Consider the following 19,672-nt stretch of genomic DNA (forward strand, 5'->3'; position numbering starts at 1 on the left):
TGCCCATTTAAACTTGTATGTATTCTCTATTTCTCTTTTCATGTCTAAGCATACATTTTTATCTATTATCAATGTCTTATCAATATTTAATTTATAGTTAGATTGTTTACTATATTCGTTTATACTGCACATTCATTCTTTTAATGATGGTATCTGATATCTGATACAAGGACATCATCCGCGAAGAGTGATATCTTGTATTCTTTCTTATTACTTATAAACCCTTTCATTTTTGTTTTTTTCTAATATCATCTGCTAAAGACTCAATGGACAATAGATATAATAATGGGGATAGGGGACACCCCTGTCTCGTGCCGTTGGTCACCCTAAACCAGTCAGAGGATATCCCCTCCTCCCCCATCGTTCTTGCTTTGAGACCTTTATATAATGCCCATACTGCATCATAAATCCAACCGTTCAGTCACCGTTCTTTACATATTGACTTCAGGTAGTCCCATCTGACCCTATCAAATGCTTTTTTGGCATCTAATGATGGCGCAACAAATGGGACTCCTGATCTGTCTACATTATCTAAGATATCTATCATTCTACTTAGGTTGTTTACAGAGGATCTTACTTTTATGAATCCCATCTGATCTAAATGGATCATATTTGTTAATATCTTTTGTAGTCTATTGGCTAATATCAATGCATATATTTTTGAATCCGGATTTATCAGTGAGAGTCTATAGTTTGTTATTTATTCCGGGTCATTTTAAGGTTTTAAAATAGGGATGATGTTTGAATATAGCATCTCTTCCGGCATAGTTTTTTGTTTTACCATCTCACTAAATGTATTAGTCAATTCTTTCATTAATTTATTCTTAAATATCTTAAAACATGTATTTATTTTGATATTATTTATTAAATGCCTCTCTTATTTTGGGGGGTGATATTTGAGGGCCAACTTCTGTTATTTTTTTTATATGTTTTACATTTTTTTCCCTTTCACTTTATTAGATAGCATGTTGTCCACTCTGTTACCCCTGTAATACCATTTAGTTCTCATATATTCTGGGTTTTTGAATGTTTTCACTCTTAGAATATTATTTATTTGTTTTTTATGTCCTCTATTGTCTGAGACAGAATGATTGTGGGAGATTCCTTATTCTTTCTGCTAGTTTCATACAGCAATATATAAAATCCAGAAAAATACTGTTTTTTTCTTCTTGATTTGCATTCTTATTTTTATTAGATGACCTCTTAAAACCGATTTATAGGCACACCATACTATAGACGGAGATACATCCTTGTTTTATTATAGTGAAAATATTCCTTAATGTTGTCTTTATTTTTTTTTTATTTCTTTATTATCATTTTAGAATTATGTTGTTCATTGGTTATTTTTCCTTCAGGTAGGTTTTGTTTTAGCTCTAATGAAACTGCATTATGGTCCGACCTTGTATTTCACCTTTTTAATCTTATTTGTTCATTTTACATTTCCTGAGAGATAATATATTCCCAAGTAAGAGCAGTGGGTTTTAGAAAATCAAGTATAATATTTCTTTCTGGGATGGAAAAGTCTCCAGAGATCTAATAAATTGTTATTTTTAACTATCTTTAATAATTGTTATGCATCATTTAAATTTCTAAATTTCTTTTATTTATGGAGGTTCCAGTTCTTGATATCCTATCTAAATATGGATCTAATATGCTGTTAAAATCTCCCCTCCCCATTAGGATTATTCCTTGTTTAATCTTATCGATTTTTAATAGTAGATGGTTTTAAATTTGATTGTATGACTATTCGGAGCATATAGATTAACAATAGTGTATATCTGTTCTTGTATTTTACAGACTATTATTATATATCCTGCTTTAATGTCTATATATTTATATATTTCCTCACAATTAAGGTATTCTCTAACTAAAAGGGCTACTCCCCTCTTTTTATTCTTTTCAAATGAGGCAGTCATTTTAACTGAAAATCTTTCTGGTATGAATTTCAGTGAATCTGATTTCAACTAATGGGTTTTCTTGGAGGAGAATTACTTGTGCTTTTTTAAGTATTCAAAAACATTTCATCTTTTAAAGGGTGAATTTGAGCCTTGAACATTTAAGGCTAAAAATTTAACTATTTTCTAATTTAATTTCTGGCAATATATATATATATATATATATATATTTGTGGAGATCTTATTTTTTGATGAGGACCTAGTCTCTGAGTTGAATTTTTCTTTTTCTGTGCGATATTTAAATTAACTTTAAACATTACAATACAATACAGTTCTATTTACCAATATTGTATTTAGATGTGTTTATGTGTAAAACTCTATAAAATTCTTACTGAGTGATATTCTTTATGTGCACTGTTCAACGTCATATTTTATTATCTTAATTTTTATTTTAATTGTTACTCTTTCTCCCCTTCCCTATTCTTTCCTTTTTATTCACCAAGTGAATTTTATATCTTATTAATATCTTTATATTGCTAACCCTTTTACTCAATAATATTAATGTAACATTTTCCCTTTTTTTCTCTCCGTTTTTTCACCTTTCCTTCCCTTTTCCTCTAACCAGTCTAATATTTTTCTTTCTTGTGTAACTCCTAAGCAAATTTTGTAAATAATTCCCTTTCTATTCTACTGAATTCAATTAGTCATTATATAAATACTGTGATACATATAACCTTCACTCACTATGTGTTAGTTGATTATCTAAATACTGTTTCCCATTATATAATATCTATATATTCATTTAATTTCTCTCATTGTCTTCCTCTTCTCTATAACTTATTTCCCTCTTTCTTGCTTCTGATCTAATATGTATATCAATTTTGCGTTACTTAACCTAATCTTACCCAATATTATTTCATAGCTGTCAATTAATCTATCACCAATTATGGAAGAGATGAAAGGGAATAAGGGTTAGTAACCTATATACATATGTGTTTCTCTTGCTGGATAAGGCAAATATGGCCTTAACTTCTGGAAAGGAAAAACAACAGAGTTAAAATGATTTTCTTGTGTCCAATTCATTCCTCTTTTTTGAAGACCTTTGCTTGATATCCATTTTTAAAGAGTTAAATAAATTCTCTCTTTTCTTCATAAGTTATTTGCAACAAATAATTATATCCCCATTTGTATCTTATATTTTGTTTCCTTAGTATATTTGTTGCTTGATAAAAATAACTTTCTTCTTTTCCTTTTGAAATATGAGATATTCTAGAATACTTTTATATTAGAGATTTTTCTTTCTTTGTTTGTATTTCTTGCTGCTTTGAGTATGCTTTCTTTCATCGGGTAAGAATGGCAGCAAATGATAACATCCCTTGGTATATCTTTCTCCATGCCTTTTGTTTTTTATAGCAGTTCTAAACTTCCAAGAAGTTTTTTTCTCTCTTCATTCCAAGACCAAGGTCTTTAAAAAAGTCTTCTAAAAATTCTAGTAATTTTTCTTGTGTGATTTCTTCCGAAACGTTTCTTATACGCAAATTGTAGCATCTTGATTTGTCCTCCACGTCTGCTATTCTATTTTTCAGGATATTAATTTGTTTTGCTTGTTAATTTTGTTTATCTTCTTGTATTTTTAGCTTCCATACTTCTCATATCTTTGCATATTGCTGTTATTTCTTCCTTAATTTCTGATACATTTGTTTTTATTTCTGATTTTATCTGTTGAAACAACATCTCCAGTCTTGTATTTATATAATCTGAAGTTTATGTTATTTAATCCATATCCCCTGATTTTTCTAAGACAGGTATGGTATATTCAAGTCTTTTATTTTCCATTTTTATTTTGTCTTTCTTCTGTTTGTTTTTCATTGCTAACTTTTGAAAATTGCTAGAAAGTCTATTCTCTCTCTTCTTCTTAGTTCATTTTTTTTGTTCCGTTTTCCTTGAGGCCATTCTAAATTAGGAGATATTATTGCTTATTATCTCCCTCTCTCCTCTCTACCTTCCCACCACCACCTATTCTGCCTTATAATGTATGTTGTCAGGACATTTTGTTTTTTGCCGATATCTTTGCCGATATCTTTTAAAAATTTCTATAGAGCTGGACTTATTATTATTGTGAGATTATTACCACTTATTACTGCAGGGTTATCTTAATATTTTTATCTCACCCAGTTTTTGGTGTTCCAAATTTATAATGGACTCTTCGTTTTTGTTGTATGCCGTCTCTCGTCTCTCTCTGCTGGAGACTTCACAAGACAAACGTGTGATTTTTGACCGCCAACTCTTCTTCTGAGGCTCTGTGCTAATGACTGTTTTGCCAGCTCGTGTTATTTGCTTCACACTACTTTACCGCTTCTTTCATCTGGTCGGCTTCTCTCCAAGACTCTGCTTCCTTGCATACTTCCGTGTAGACCCCTGCTTAGTGCTCAACGTGAGCACAGTGCATCACATTACGACATCACGTAAGACAGAAAATGTCCTTGTAATGTATTTTGATTGACCCTTTGTTACATGTTGCAATATGATTTGCAACATATTCCTTTAAAAGCATCAACAAAATTGATTGAAAAACAAAATGTACTTATTGTAAGTAGATTATATTATTATTACTAAGGATACATAAAGCCAATTTTTTTGTTGTATTTTTCACATACTGACAAGAACTCTAACACTGTAAATGATCAAGATGTGTTTTGTTTTTTAATGTTTAATGTAAATGTATGTCAATGTTTAATGTAAAACTGAAAATGATGCATTATTGAATGTTTTATCGTATAATTTGATAGATCAGTGTTTTTAAATGCATTACATTAAAGAAATTATAATTCATTGCACTAGACACCACAGAAATGTTATTCTGTGTTTGCTTCCAGCACTTTAGTACTTACTAAAAACAGAGATTTCTAAACAAATGTAAAACTTTGAAGTTTATCACTGCTGTAGTCCAATGCAATGCCAAAGCACAAAGAAGCGAACTTGATCTCCAGATCCATTGCCATAACTATACTAACAAAGTGTTTTGCTATCACTAGGAAGATATTTAATGTTGGTTTCTAAATATGCCATAATCATTTACATTTATTATTATAAAAACTATTATTAAAAATATGTACAACTGATGCATGCTTGTTACTTTATATTAAATATGGATTGTCATTATTTTAAAGCAATATTTCTTTTTTTTTTTTACAATAAAATTGCATTAGAAATATTTGAAATAATACAAGAATTAACACCAACACAATAAAGGGGTACTGTAAGCACCAAAACAACATTTGCTTGATGAAGCATTGCTTTGAATAAATGCTACACCTGCAGTGTATTAATTCATTTATCTGCCTTTTTAAAATTAATTTGTAGGCAGCCCAAGCCACACCTCCCCTGGCTGTGACTCATATTTAATTATTATTATTTTTTTAAATCTTTTTCAAACTTAACAAATGTTACAGCACAATGTATTTGTTTTAGAAGGTATTATTTCCTGTTCTTTTAGTTCAACTGCAATCACACTTAGGATTCAGCTGCAAGGTCTAGAAGACAAACAAAACAGAAGATAGGAACTTAAGTTTAAGGTTTATAAGTGAAGTTTAAAAAGTAAACCTCTTCACCAAGAATTGTGTAGAGTGACTATGTGAGTCACTACTAGGTGAATCGTCACTAGTGCTAAATAAACAAAGTGATTTAACTCAGAAATAGTAAAGAAACTGACAGTGGCATTGCAGAGGTCAAAATTATTTTGGTACTTAGATTGTCCCTTTAATAACAAATACACATCACAAAACATCAGAAACTTATAATTACTTTTATAGTTATAATCTTAATTTTAGCAATGACAGGAAGCAAGTATTTTGCATTGACTTTCTTTACTTAGAACTCCAGCAGCAACAAGCCAAGCAAAAACCAACAGTCATTACAGATATGAACAATATATTGTGTCCTTGGTGCAAACAAACCATGCTAGTGATACACACACAACCCAATGTGAAAGAGAATATTAAATTACCTGTTATTTGTAGAAAATATACATGTACATGGAAATAGGTTAAAATAGTTTTTACCTTTTTATGGAGGTATATGAACTGACAGTAAACATGGTTCAAGATGTAATGCACAGAGTAAAAACGTGACTATTTTCCAGTGAGGGAGGTACAAGAAAAAAACTCTCACTCTTAAAATTGCTCAGTTGTCTTGTCCCAGCATTGGGAAAAATCAATATGATAATGTAATACGCAAGTGATCTAGCAACTAACAATGTTTAACCCCTTAAGGACCAAACTTCTGGAATAAAATGGAATCATGACATGTCACACATGTCATGTGTCCTTAAGGGGTTAAGTGATCAGTACCTGCCAGCCCTTACCCAGGTAAAAACTAAAGCTTTTGTATTTTTTGTTATAGTAATATTAGTTTATTCTAATGATTTTGCTCTTAAGCTCGTATGTTAAATATAGTTTTAACTTCCATATTAACTTTAAAAATATTATTCAACATTACGGTGCTTTATGATTGTTTAAACATGTTCAATTGAAAATCAAATATACATCTGACCACTAAATAAGAAAAAAAAACATCTATCTATCAAAATATTAGTGGTAGATAGATTGTGTGTGATTGCCAACTTCAGCTACAAAGCTATAAAAAAAAAACGATGATTTATGTTAATTAAGTGAAAATTATTTTTACTTAATATCCATTCAATAGAAATGTATTTCCAAAATAGTTTTCTAAATTCCAAGACCAAAAACTATAACTATGTATATAACTATGTATATAACTATGTATATAACTATGTATTATATTGTTAAATGAGATGAGATTTTGGTTTTTTTTCTTTGTCTGCTTCTTGTGTGTTGCCACATCTAACAAGCCATCTGATGCATTGATGGCTTCATTTCACGTTATACTTTACCTCAAAATTGATTCAAAGAAAGCAGATGTGCTCGATCATTTTCAATGCCTCAATATGTCACTGATGTTTCTTTATTTTTGTCTCTCTCCATCCATGCTGTTCTTTGCACTCTTGCAATATTCACTTTTGAAGAACCATTTCCAAGCATATTACCTAAAATGTTATCACCAATGACGTACATTTCTTTGGAAAGATATAAATAATTTTAAAAAAGAGCATGTCAAATTTCTAGGGCTACAGTAACTAAACTGAAGGCAACATGCACGACAGTTTCTTTGAAGACTAGTAAATATTTACAATGATGTTTCTTTCCTTTGGATAAGTAATTGTTACAGTTTGTAATTAACGTAAACAGAAATTACTTTTTCTTGCATATACAGGCTGTTTTAATCATTCTTTCAATATTCCACAGTTGGTGTAGACGTCAGACTTGGTTACTGCAAGTTCCTACTGAGTTCACTTGAGCCCTAAAGCTCTCAATACATTTAATAGTGAACTTGATAAGACATGGTAGGATTTTTAGCAAAATTTGACTAGTAAGTGTTTATGTCAAACAGTTTATTTTCAGTAAATATTTTAAATGAATGGGAACACGATCAATATGATTTGTACACAATATCCAGTGGTGAGTGAAATTGAAAAATGTATGGTGTTAAAAACTCAAGAATTTTTGCGTTGGAACCTTTCATAGCCATTAATCCCTTATTTGCTTATTTATTTATTTATTACTGGTATTTATAAAGCGCCAACAGATTCCGCAGCACAGTACAATTAGTGAAGGACCTACAATATACACAGACAAATACAAAAGGTAGAGAGGGCCCTGTCTGTAAGCTGATATCTAGCCATTTAAGCTTTTTTATGCAAAGTACTGGATAACCCGTGAGCTTACAATCTAAAGGATACAGTTGGGCTTTGAGACAAGAGGTAGTAGGGAAAATGTGGAAGTTATGGCTAAAAGAAGTTGACAAAGTTGCAGCTATTGTTAAAATAGAAAGTGAATGAAGAGGTAAGTTAATGAGAATCTCAAACAGCTTGAGGAACATGCTATATATTGAGGGGGGAACCTGGGTGGGCAGGAGGTGGGGAGGGTGGGTGGGTAGTGCTGAGGAAAAATGCAGAGCTTGAGTAGTGTTGGTCTTGTGAGTGTGCGTTAAGGCCTAAATAACAGAGATGGAGATAGAACAGTTATATGAAGGTATTTACAGCCAAGAGGAGCATAGGAAAAGTAGGGGAGGGGGTGGAGTAGTCATGTGTTGTATAAAATTGAAAAGTCAGGAACCAAATTCGACCTTCACAGCACCCTTCACTACCAATAATTTTTGTTTAAAAAATATATTAGAATAACATTTATTTGAAACAATGAATTAATTGCTAGCACATAACAATTTTCTACAAATATTGTTTTTCAGACAAATTAAAATAAATAATGTACATTTACACAATGTTTTATTTATTTGTAGAAAAATATTTATATTACAGACTTGTTAAAAAGTCTGTTAATGGGTATTTCTAAGTACCATAACCATAATTGCATTACTAGCAGTACAATTTACTGAAAACGTCAAAAGAATATAAAAATAATGTCTGCATTTGAGCATAATGCTTTTATTTAGTAATACAGTTAAATCATATATGTCTAAGATTTAAAGAAAAGTGCCATTGCAAACCTTTTGAATCTCCGTAATGAATCTGTAATGAATCTGTAATGCTAACAGTTAAATTAGCTAGTTAACTCATTCCCTTTTGCTGACTGTAGAAATAGTACAACCTGTTGAAACTTCCTTTACTGTTTGGAAAGAGAGGGGAGACAGAATTATCTGCATACTTGCAGACATTAAAGGAACACTATAGGGTTAGGAATACAAACATGTATTCCTGACCCTATAGTGTTAAAAACACCATCTAGCCACCCACCCCCTACCCCCAGCCCTCTTTACCCCCATGCTCCTGTAAATTTAGTATTTATATTTATATTTATATAATATTTATTTTATTCAAGCTTGCAGCTGCTGGCTCTGACCATGATCTGCATAGTTGGCTGACATCATCGGAAGTGATTCTCTGAGCCAATAACAATGCTTTCCCATAGGATTGTCTGTAACCATCAAGAAGACAAATCAGGGGCAGAGCCAGCACAAGACAAACACCCTGGCCAATCAGCATCTCCTTAGGCCAATGCATCTCTATAAGAAAAGTTTAGTGTCTCCATGCAGAGGGTGGAGACACTGAATGGTAGTGTTGCACACTGTGCAGCACTGCCCCAGGAAGCACCTCTAGTAGCCATCTGAGGAGTGGCCGATGGAGTTATCCCTAGGCTTAATGTAAACACAGCATTTTCTCTGAAAATACAGTGTTTACTGCAAAAGGCCTGAATTGAATAATTATACTCACCAGAACAAATACAATAAGCTATAGTTGTTCTGGGGACTATAGTGTTCCTTTAAATAAGTGGCCTGTGGCTCCTGGCAGAGAAATGTGTAATTCTACAGACTGGTAATTATTACTGGAGTAATAATGAGAGTGAGTGGTGTTTTATTGATTGAATGTTTGGAAAAGTAAAGGAAAGGAAAAAATAGACTTAACAGGGATTCATTTTTCCCCTAGCTGCTTTGACTGTTTGGGTGATCAATCGAATTATGAACTCTGAAGCCAAAATGTGCCTGAATCACAAACCATCCAAAATGCACAATGGAAATGCAATTTCTGTGCAAGATTCTGATTTCCATCCGTGGATACAAAAAAAATGGTTATTGATGGGGAAAAATGGCTAGGGGACAGTCACAAAAGAGGAACAGCAGTCATTCTATCTATTCTATATTGATACAAATATAAATGTAGTTTAAATTTATTTCTTCACTGCTTTGCCTATTCTTCTTTCAGCTGGTTACCCTTTCTCTCTTTATCTGTGAACCAAATGAAGAGAAAATGCTTCTATCAGTGTATATATCCATAAAGAGCCAACATTGAGCCTATTTTTGTATCCTTTTGGTCCATCTGATTTTGTTCCCACATTCCTAAATTTTGGTGTCCTTAATATATTTTAGTTTTGTTTTATTTTTAGCAAAAAAATTCAGCCATGTTAAATTTTCTTGCCCTGCACAAGTAATGTTTATACATCATTTTAAGAGAGAATGAGGTAAACATATATGCTGAGGCACAGCATTTGTACACAAATGCCTACTAACACCAAATATTGTCTACACAAATACCTACCAGCACTACTATGATTATGCTACTAATTTTCCTTTTAATTTTTGCAAAGCAATGTAGAATAAATGTAGCCTGTAAAATATCAATTACATTTTGGTACATTAATTAAAGTTGGAGTTTAAAAACAAACAAACAAAAAAAAGTCAAATCTACCAGAGGACTTCAACTATCAGTCCCCTGTAGCATAAATCTAATTTATGCTAGATTTACTTACTAAATATATATTTCACCATTGATCATGTCACGAACGTACCCTACTCCAAGAGTGTTCGTGACGTAGTTGTGGTGGTGAAAGTGTTAAAGTTCACCATTTGTCTGCACTAGACCTGAAATAATGATAAAATCCCACTTAACACCACCCTCACTTAACCATAATAATGCTGCCAACACCAAAACAATTTATAAATGGATTGCCTTGGTCCCCCAGGCAACGTAATAATAAAAACCCACCAAATACAACTTTATTGTTTAAGCAATTGCAAAACACTAATTAGTCTCTTCAGGTAACGTGATTCTTTACCAGACAAAGGCAGAACTTAATAATGGAATATTTATTATGAGCAAGATATAGTCACCATGCATACAAAAATATAGATGACAATCAAATTAGTTATTCCGACAACATATAAAAACAAAAGGGATAAAATAACAGAAGTCCTAATCACTTACTCCTTCGGTATTGTTTCAACTCCTTCTTAAAAGAAACTAGTTTAAATTGCCTACTTTCAAAAAGCTCCGTGAGTCAGCAATGGGTTTATATTGGCAACACAAATCCCACACTGGTGGAAATTAAGGGGCACTCCTCCTAATTAGCTCATCAACAGCACCCACAAGGAGGGGAATATAAACACCAAAAGAAAAAAAAGAGGGAAAAAGTTTTAAATAAAACCAGCAAGGAGAAAAATATAAATAAAAAAGGGACAACGTTATAAATAAAATCAAAGATTAAAAATCTATAAAAAAAAATTGAACTGTTTTAAATTAAAAAAATAAAATAAATTAAACCTGCTTTTTCACTTGATATTAATTAATACCAACCACAGTCCACCAGTTCTCCAAGAAACTCCTATTGGTTTAACTTCTACTTGAAAGAGACTACTTTAAATAGCCTACTTTCAAGCAAACGTCAGTGAGCAAGCTCTGTGAGTCAGTGCAACAATGAATTATGCACCCTTGCCGTGACCGCCCATATCTACAATCATTGTATGGTAGCGTTATGCTGGCAGATATTGTAACATGTTAGTACTGTTTTAGGAAGCTGCCTTGCAATTTAATATTATGTTCTATTGGAAGTCAAAAGTTGCCAGTCCCCTGGTTGTCAATCACTGCATAGCACTTCATCCTTCCTTACTGCTGGTAAAGGTGAGCTACAAAAGAGTGGAATAAAGGAATAGAGGAGTATAAGTAATTTTATTATATAAATGTATTTGTGCATACATTTCGAGATATTTAATATCAGGATCAAATTGTGTTTCAAGGAGATTTCCACATAGACCCAAATGTGTAAATCCATTGGGGCGACTCACCATTAAATTTGTGAACAGTGAATACACTTGTTTAGGGCAAACCACTTTGTGTTGGAAAATAAAGAAAATTGAAACTGTTGAATTTCAGTCATATTGTGGTTTGGCTCATTAGAATTATATTAATTCAATAAGATTCAGGCAAACAAATCAAAAGAGCATGAAAATGTCCCAAACAGTGTACTGCCAAATATGCAAATAATATAAATATATATCAAAACAAACATGCTCATCCATTGTGTGACTTGTTTGACATGTAGTTCAACTACATTTTGACTTGGTGTCACCCGATCATCCAAATTTGGACACTTGGCAGTTAGTTACACAACAAATTATTATTATTATTATTATTATTATTATTATTATTTATAAAGCGCCAACAAGTTCTGTAGAGCTGTACAATGGGTGGACTAACATACACATGTTTGTAACCAGACAAGTTTGATGCACAGGAACAGAGGGACTAAGGGCCCTGCTCAATGAGCTTACATGCTAGAGGGAGTGGGTTATAGTGACATATAAGGTAAGGGTAGGGTAGAAAGCTAGGTTGCTAGGATAGTAGTCATTGAGGGCTTAGTGTTTTGTTTTGATGATCGTTTCAGGAGAGGAATCAGGGTACGGGGAGGGAAAGCTGTTCCCAGTTTAATTGCTATGCTTTCCTAAAGAAGTAATTTTTCAAATATTTTTTTGAAGGTGTGGAGATTGGGTGAGAGTCTAAGAGAAAGGGGAAGGTCATTCCATAGGAACGATGCAGCCCTAGAAAAGTCTTTAAGGTGAGCATCAGAGGTCGGAGTATGAACAGAGGTTAGACATAGGTCTCAGCTGTTTCAACAAATCTCCAAGTCTGCTTGTCACAGGAAATGTTTCAGTAGCATTTACTTGCAGGTGTCACCTCAAAGGAGACTGTCCCTTTTTAAAACAAATTGTTTTGTGATAAGCAAATCTGGAGCAATGTCAGTGCAAAGTGCTAAGCATGCCTACAATTTTAGTTCATTTCTTATTTTTAGCATTGCACCTTATAATACATTCCCATTCCTCTGTGTTGACTATGGCCTTGAGTCTTCTGTAAATAATGTTCTGATTAAAAACCAGTGAAAGTACTGTACATCCATGATGCAGATCAAAACACTTGCAGCATAAAAATATAACTCTGCAGTTTTAATAGCTTGTCTAACTTCATTGTCTGGTAAAGACATTCACATACTTGGCTCTTCTCAAATATATTCTAATTTTAAACACTATCAATTTGACATGCAGGCAACAGAACAAACATTAATTAGTCCAATTGGCTGATATAAATATCATCAAAACATATTCTTAAATTCTGTCCAGATCTTTACTGTTATCTCTATATCATAGATAAAACAATTGAAATATATACTAAAAATAAAATGGTTTTTTTCATCAGCTGCAATTAGTTGTAGTCATTTTATGCACAGTTAGGTCTTGGATGTCATGTGCAAAAAGGTTTGAAGAATAAGAAAATCCATACATTTAATAATAAGACCAATCTAAATTACAAATTAACTGTACTACTTGAACACTTTAATTAAAAAACATATTTTACATACAAACAAGTTAACTCATTTATTTATTCATTCCACTGTCAACAGCCACAAATCTGCCAGACTCAATAATACATCATGTCTATAGGTTTTTATAAATAGTTATATGTTTTCCCCCAGATGGTTTAGAACACAATCTGAGTATACTATTGTTGCACATTCCTAGACTCCTTAACACTGTCCATTATGAGAGCTTTACTTTTAAGATTTGCAATAACGATTGACTAGATAAAAACGTATCTTAGTTGAAACATCCCTTATCTGATTTGCATAAGCAAGATAAAACTGCCACAGTAGAAAACTGGAAATTCTTCAATACAGTGAGAATCAGAAAGGTATATCTGGTTCTATACATTTCTTTCCACACTTTTTTGTGTGTCAGAATCAACACAAGGGTCAAATTGCATGTGTTAGAGATAGTGTAGCTCCATGAGCTTCACTTGGAAGTCATGGAAAGACAAGTTTTAAACGGACACTGTAGGCACAATAATCACTCCAGTTAATTAAAGTGGTTATGATGTCCGGGGTCCTTAGGACTTGACAATCACAGTTTCCAAGCACGATAACTACTTTGATTTCTTAAGATAAACAATTGTTTGTTAAAAGGGAAATGGTTTCAGATGCTAGTAAGAGGGGAACCTATGGATAGGAAGGCAGAAAGTGGAAGAAAAAACAATAAGTCCAAGGTGGCAGGTACACAAGAGTGAAGAAATTACAGGAACATGATGGAAAGCAAGGGGAAATGTACCTACAAAGAAAGAGGTAGCAAAATGAGAACTATATAGTTAAGGAATATGCAATAAGTGTTTTTATGTGAATGGTTTTATTTTTATTATTATTTGTAGAGCACGGACGGACTCAGCAGCATTGTACAATGGGTTGTATAACATATAGCATATAATATATATTTGTGCAAGTGCACGTGTTGATTTACAAAAATTAGTAAGACAAGAGTTAGAATTGATATATATAATATAAGAACAGTGACTGAGTCACACCACAAAAAAACAAAAGTTTTAGACTTTAGAAAAACAGACTTTTCTAAAATTAGAATATGTGTAAGGGAGTCATTATTAGACTGGAGCAATTTAAATGGAGTCCAAGAGAAATGGGATTGTTTAAAAGTTGCACTACTGAAGGCAACAGAAAATTGCATTAGGCTTGTCAGTAAAAGTCAAAAATTCAAGAAACCACTGTGGTAAAAAAACAAAAAGTTAGCATTTAGTAATTATAAAAAAAAAAACAGAGTGAGGAAGACAGAATGATCTATAAGATTAGGCAGAAAGAGGCAAAGCAAGTTACAAGAGCTTCCAAATCACACACAGAAGAGAAAATAGCACAGTCAGTAAAAAAGGGGGACTAAACTTTTTTTTAGATACATAAATGAGAAAAGAAAAGTTAAACAAGGATTAGTTAGATTAAAAACAAAAGAAGGAAGGTATGTAGAAGAGGATAAATGTCTAGATGACTGCCTCAATTAATATTTTTGTTCGGTATTTACAGCTGAAAATGAAGGAAAGGGACCTCCGTTAAGAAAAAGGATAAATGAGTCATTTATTACACATGAGTTTACAGAGGAAGAGGTTCTATATCAACTGTCAAAAGTAAAGTCAAATAAGTCACTGGGACCTGATGGAATACACCCAAAGCTATTAAAAGAGCTTAGTGGTGTACTAGCAAAATCATTAACAGATTTATTTAACCAATCATCGATAACAGGAGTAGTCCCAGAAGATTGGAAGTTGGCGAATGTTGTGCCCATTCACAAGAAAGGTAATAGGGAGGAGTCGGGCAACTATAGGCCAGTAAGCCTTACTTCAGTAGTGGGGAAAGTGATGGAAACCATGTTAAAGGATAGGATTGTTGAACATCTAAAAACACATGGATTTCAAGATCAGAGACAACATGGGTTTACTTCAGGGAGATCATGCCAAACTAATCTTATTGATTTTTTTGATTGCGTAACTAACATTATAGATCAGGGTGGTGCAGTAGACATTGCTTACCTAGATTTCAGTAAGGCTTTTGACACTGTTGCACATAGAAGGCTTATCAATAAACTGCAATCTTTGAGTTTGGATTCCAATATTGTTGATTGGGTAAGGCAGTGGCTGAGTGACAGGCAACAGAGGGTTGTAGTCAATGGAGTATATTCGAAGCTTGGGCTTGTCACCAGTGGGGTACCTCAGGGATCTGTACTTGGACCCATTCTCTTTAATATTTTTATTAGTGATATTGCAGAAGGTCTTGATGGTAACATATGTCTTTTTGCTGATGATACTAAGATATATAACGGGTTTGATGTTCCAGGAGGGATAAGCCAAATGGCTAATGATTTAGGTAAACTTGAAAAATGGTCAGAGTTGTGGCAACTGACATTTAATGTGGATAAGTGCAAGATAATGCATCTTGGACGTAAAAACCCAAGGGCAGAGTATAGAATATTTGATAGAGTCCTAACCTCAACATCTGAGGAAAGGGATTTAGGGGTGATTATTTCTGATGACTTAAAGGTAGGCAGACAATGTAATAGAGCAGTAGGAAATGCTAGCAGAATGCTTGGTTGTATAGCGAGAGGTATTAGCAGTAGAAAGAGGGAAGTGCTCATGCCATTGTACAGAACACTGGTGAGACCTCACTTGGAGTATTGTATGCAGTACTGGAGACCGTATCTTCAGAAGGATATTGATACCTTAGAGAGAGTTCAGAGAAGGGCTACTAAACTGGTTCATTGATTGCAGGATAAAACTTACCTGGAAAGGTTAAAGGATCTTAACATGTATAACTTGGAGGAAAGACAAGACAGGGGGGATATGATAGAAACATTTAAATACATAAAGGGAATCAACACAGTAAAGGAGGAGACTATATTTAAAAGAATAAAAACTACCACAACAAGAGGACATAGTCTTAAATTAGAGGGACACAGTTTTAAAAATAATATCAGGAAGTATTACTTTACTGAGAGGGTAGTGGATGCATGGAATAGCCTCCCAGCTGAAGTGGTAGAGTTTAACACAGTAAAGGAGTTTAAGCATGCGTGGGATAGGCATAAGGTTATCCGAACTATAAGATAAGGCCAGGGACTAATGAAAGTATTTAGAAAATTGGGCAGACTAGATGGGCAGAATGGTTCTTATCTGCCGTCACATTCTATGTTTCTATGTTTCTATGTTTCTATTTTTCTATTGTTGCATTAAGCAAGCTCCAGTAGTTTTCTCAGTAAAAAGGCAACCACATTGTGACACATAACCCATTTCTAGGAAAAACTCAAAGTCACTCCATTCAGTCATTATCTTAAACCTTACAAGATACTTGTACACCTAATTCTAAAAACTGGTGATTTCAAGTATGTTACCCAGTGAAGGTACAATAGCAATCTGATACATCATCCATTTTTGTTAATTTCTGGAGCATACCATTTAATCACTAGATCAAACTAATTTAGTTTCTTGAACATTTCTACAGATTGTAAGTTCGCATCAATATAAGTGCACACTAACCATATTATCAACAGAAGGCACATTTGAGGGTACTGAAGTGCACTGAACAGGAAAAGTAAGATTTATATTGACATATGAAAAAACTTAATATTAAGCAATATGATAAGCTTGTAGTTAGTGCGTGAATAGACTACCTTGACCTGTTTTTACTGGCTACTGTAACTGAACAGCTGGTAGTAAGTGTTTTTGAATTACCAGCTGTTCTAGACATTATTCTGCAAAAAAATAAAAAATTTTTTTAGTGGATATGTTCCTGTACCTGTTATAAACTGGTTAAGAGATTCAAGTGACAAATATTGGCATTGTACTAAATACTTGGTAGCAGCATGTGTGTGCCATTGGAGAAGGGATATAGAAATTAGAAAAAAAAATAGGAAATTAAAAGGTAGCCTAATTTCACATATGGACAAATAATGGTCTGACGAAGAATGCTTTAGAAAATGAGAGCAACATGTTACAGAAAATACAAAGTGGAAGAAAACTTTAAGCAAAAAAGCCTGACAGATAGAGATGTCCCGAACAGTTCGCCGGGAACTACTCGCCGGCGAACATAGTTTGTATATGCAATGTTCGATCCGCCCCCTATTCGTCATCATTGAGTAAACTTTGACCCTGTACCTCACAGTCAGCAGACACATTCAAGCCAATCAGCAGCAGACCCTCCCACCTCCATGATGAATAGGGGGCGGACGGAACTTCGCATATGTTCGCCTGCCGCGGCGACCGCGAACAAGCTATGTTCGCTGGCGAACAGTTCCCGGCAAACTGTTCGGAACATCTCTACTGACAGAAGGTTAAATTAACAATAAAGCTTTAAGAATACAGGTTTGTACAGGTTTGCATTCACAATGCTTTAATTTCACTGTGCCTAGTTATAGAGACTGTATTCATAATGCTTTAATTTACCTGTACCTAGTTTCATAAAATTAAAATAATAAATTAAAGGTGTTTGCTAACTTTTTTATCCAGTACTGAGGCTCCCTTGGTGCTGCTTATCTTGCCTCCTCTCATGAAGCAATGGAGGAGGCATGACCTCCTTTCAAGATCTTGAAAAAGTCCCTTGTGTGGGTCGAAACGTCGATTGGGACAAATTTGATGTGATAAATACATTTTCGTTTGAAAGAAAAAAAGACCTTTGAGTGCACCTTCTTTCTACTGGATTGTATTATCACGCTAAGGGAGCACCTAGGCAAGCTTTATTCATTTGGAATTAAAGGGGTGAGTGCCAATATTTAATGGTTATATATATATATATATAAAAACAGTGTTGGCTACCTCATCCTCTTCCTCCACCGCCACGGTCACCGCCTCCTCAACCTATGGGTCACTTAGTATGAACTAGGTACACATTAGCAGAGGCTTGTGAAGGCCTTTTCTCCATGCATCAGGAGTTGAGCTCAGTTTGAACAATGAAAGAGAATACCCTGCACGCCAACCCTCTCTCAAATGGATACTTCTGTTGATCCTCCTGACAGCCATGCTTTAGATTTTGATTTATGTTCTTCCAAAGTTAAAATCAAAGATTCCATCTAGTGCTATTTTATGGCTCAGCTGTATTTTTAATTTTTGTTATTTTAAGTGATTTCCATATCCACACTTGTCCTACTCTTACCCCCATTTTACTTCATTTTTCATCTCTCTAGCCCTTTCCAGGAGTTTTTTAGAGGCATTTTTGTGGCCAAATGTTCGGGTCCCCATTGACTTCGATAAGGTTCGGGTTCGGGGTCAAGTTCGAGCCTGAACCCAGACTTTTTTTCAAAGTTTGGCCGAACCCACTGGACCCGAACATCCAGGTGTCCGCTCAACTCTATATAGCATGTTACATTTTTCAGTTTTTTCACATTGAAATTCGCCAGATTGGTTACGTTGCCTTTGAGACCGTATGGTAGCCAAGGAATGAAAATTACCTCCATGATGGCATACCATTTGCAAAAGTAGACAACCCAAGGTATTGCAAATGGGGTATGTCCAGTCTTTTTTTAGTAGCCACTTGATCACAAACACTGGCTAAATTTAGTGTTAATATTTGTTTGTGTGTGAAAAATGCAAAAAACTAATTTGAACGCCAATTTATATTGACATGGGCTATGCCATCCATGTGATCATGAGGTCCTTGCAAGGACCTCGCGATCACATGGTCCAGGGGGGCCGAAACCGCCTTCCTTAAGGGGTTAAAGCAGCCTATGTATGATATACAGTGGAAGACCAAAATTTAAAAATAAGAGAGATTAGACAAACCAAAGAGAATTGAGCATTAAACTTCAGAGATGCCTTATAGTCATTGTAACGGACCGTTTCATCAGACAAGGGGTTAAAATCCGTTTAGGCGATATGCCCCTTTCTGAGAGACAGGCACAGCTACTGCAGAACACCAAATTCCCAAACTGGATACAAAATAGCACTCCGAACTGGAACCTCACGAATAGCTGCTAGCAGACGAACAGGAAAAGCAGACAATCAGCTTACACTCCTGGCAATCAGTCTCTATCAGCATACAGTGAATCCCCCCAAGAACGAGACAAGGCTCCGTGTTGAGGGTCAAGCAGAGGTCTGGAACACCCAGCCTGGTTTTTATTACAGTTGTGTACATACAGGACACACCCAGGGGGAGGCATAAAACAACCAATCAAGCAACAGTACAACCCACACATCCCCTCCCCTCAGATAAGCAATTAACATAATTATTACATACAATAAAAATACAGTTTCCACACATACTCTGTAACTTCAAAACCATACATCGCATTCTCATAAAAATACATATCCACAAGCAATCCATTCAGGGGAACAACATATTAAAAAATGGCATGAATCCGACCAGGGGTTAAAAAGTTAGTAAAAGTATATTTTGTTCCCCCTGGCTGCCAGTATTTTAATCTGCTCAAACAGGAAAAGTAAAACATCCCCACAATGCATCCTGGTTTCCTCCCTTCTGCCCTGGAGACAATTGTAATCCAATTATCTCCCAGGTCAAAGAGAAAACTCCATTACACATGTGGGGACCTAAATACAGGATTATGTTTTAAAATATATAAAGTTACTTTTTATACATTAAACACAG

Source organism: Pelobates fuscus, chromosome 6, assembly GCF_036172605.1.
Source record: "Pelobates fuscus isolate aPelFus1 chromosome 6, aPelFus1.pri, whole genome shotgun sequence".
NCBI classification, from domain to species: Eukaryota; Metazoa; Chordata; class Amphibia; order Anura; family Pelobatidae; genus Pelobates; species Pelobates fuscus.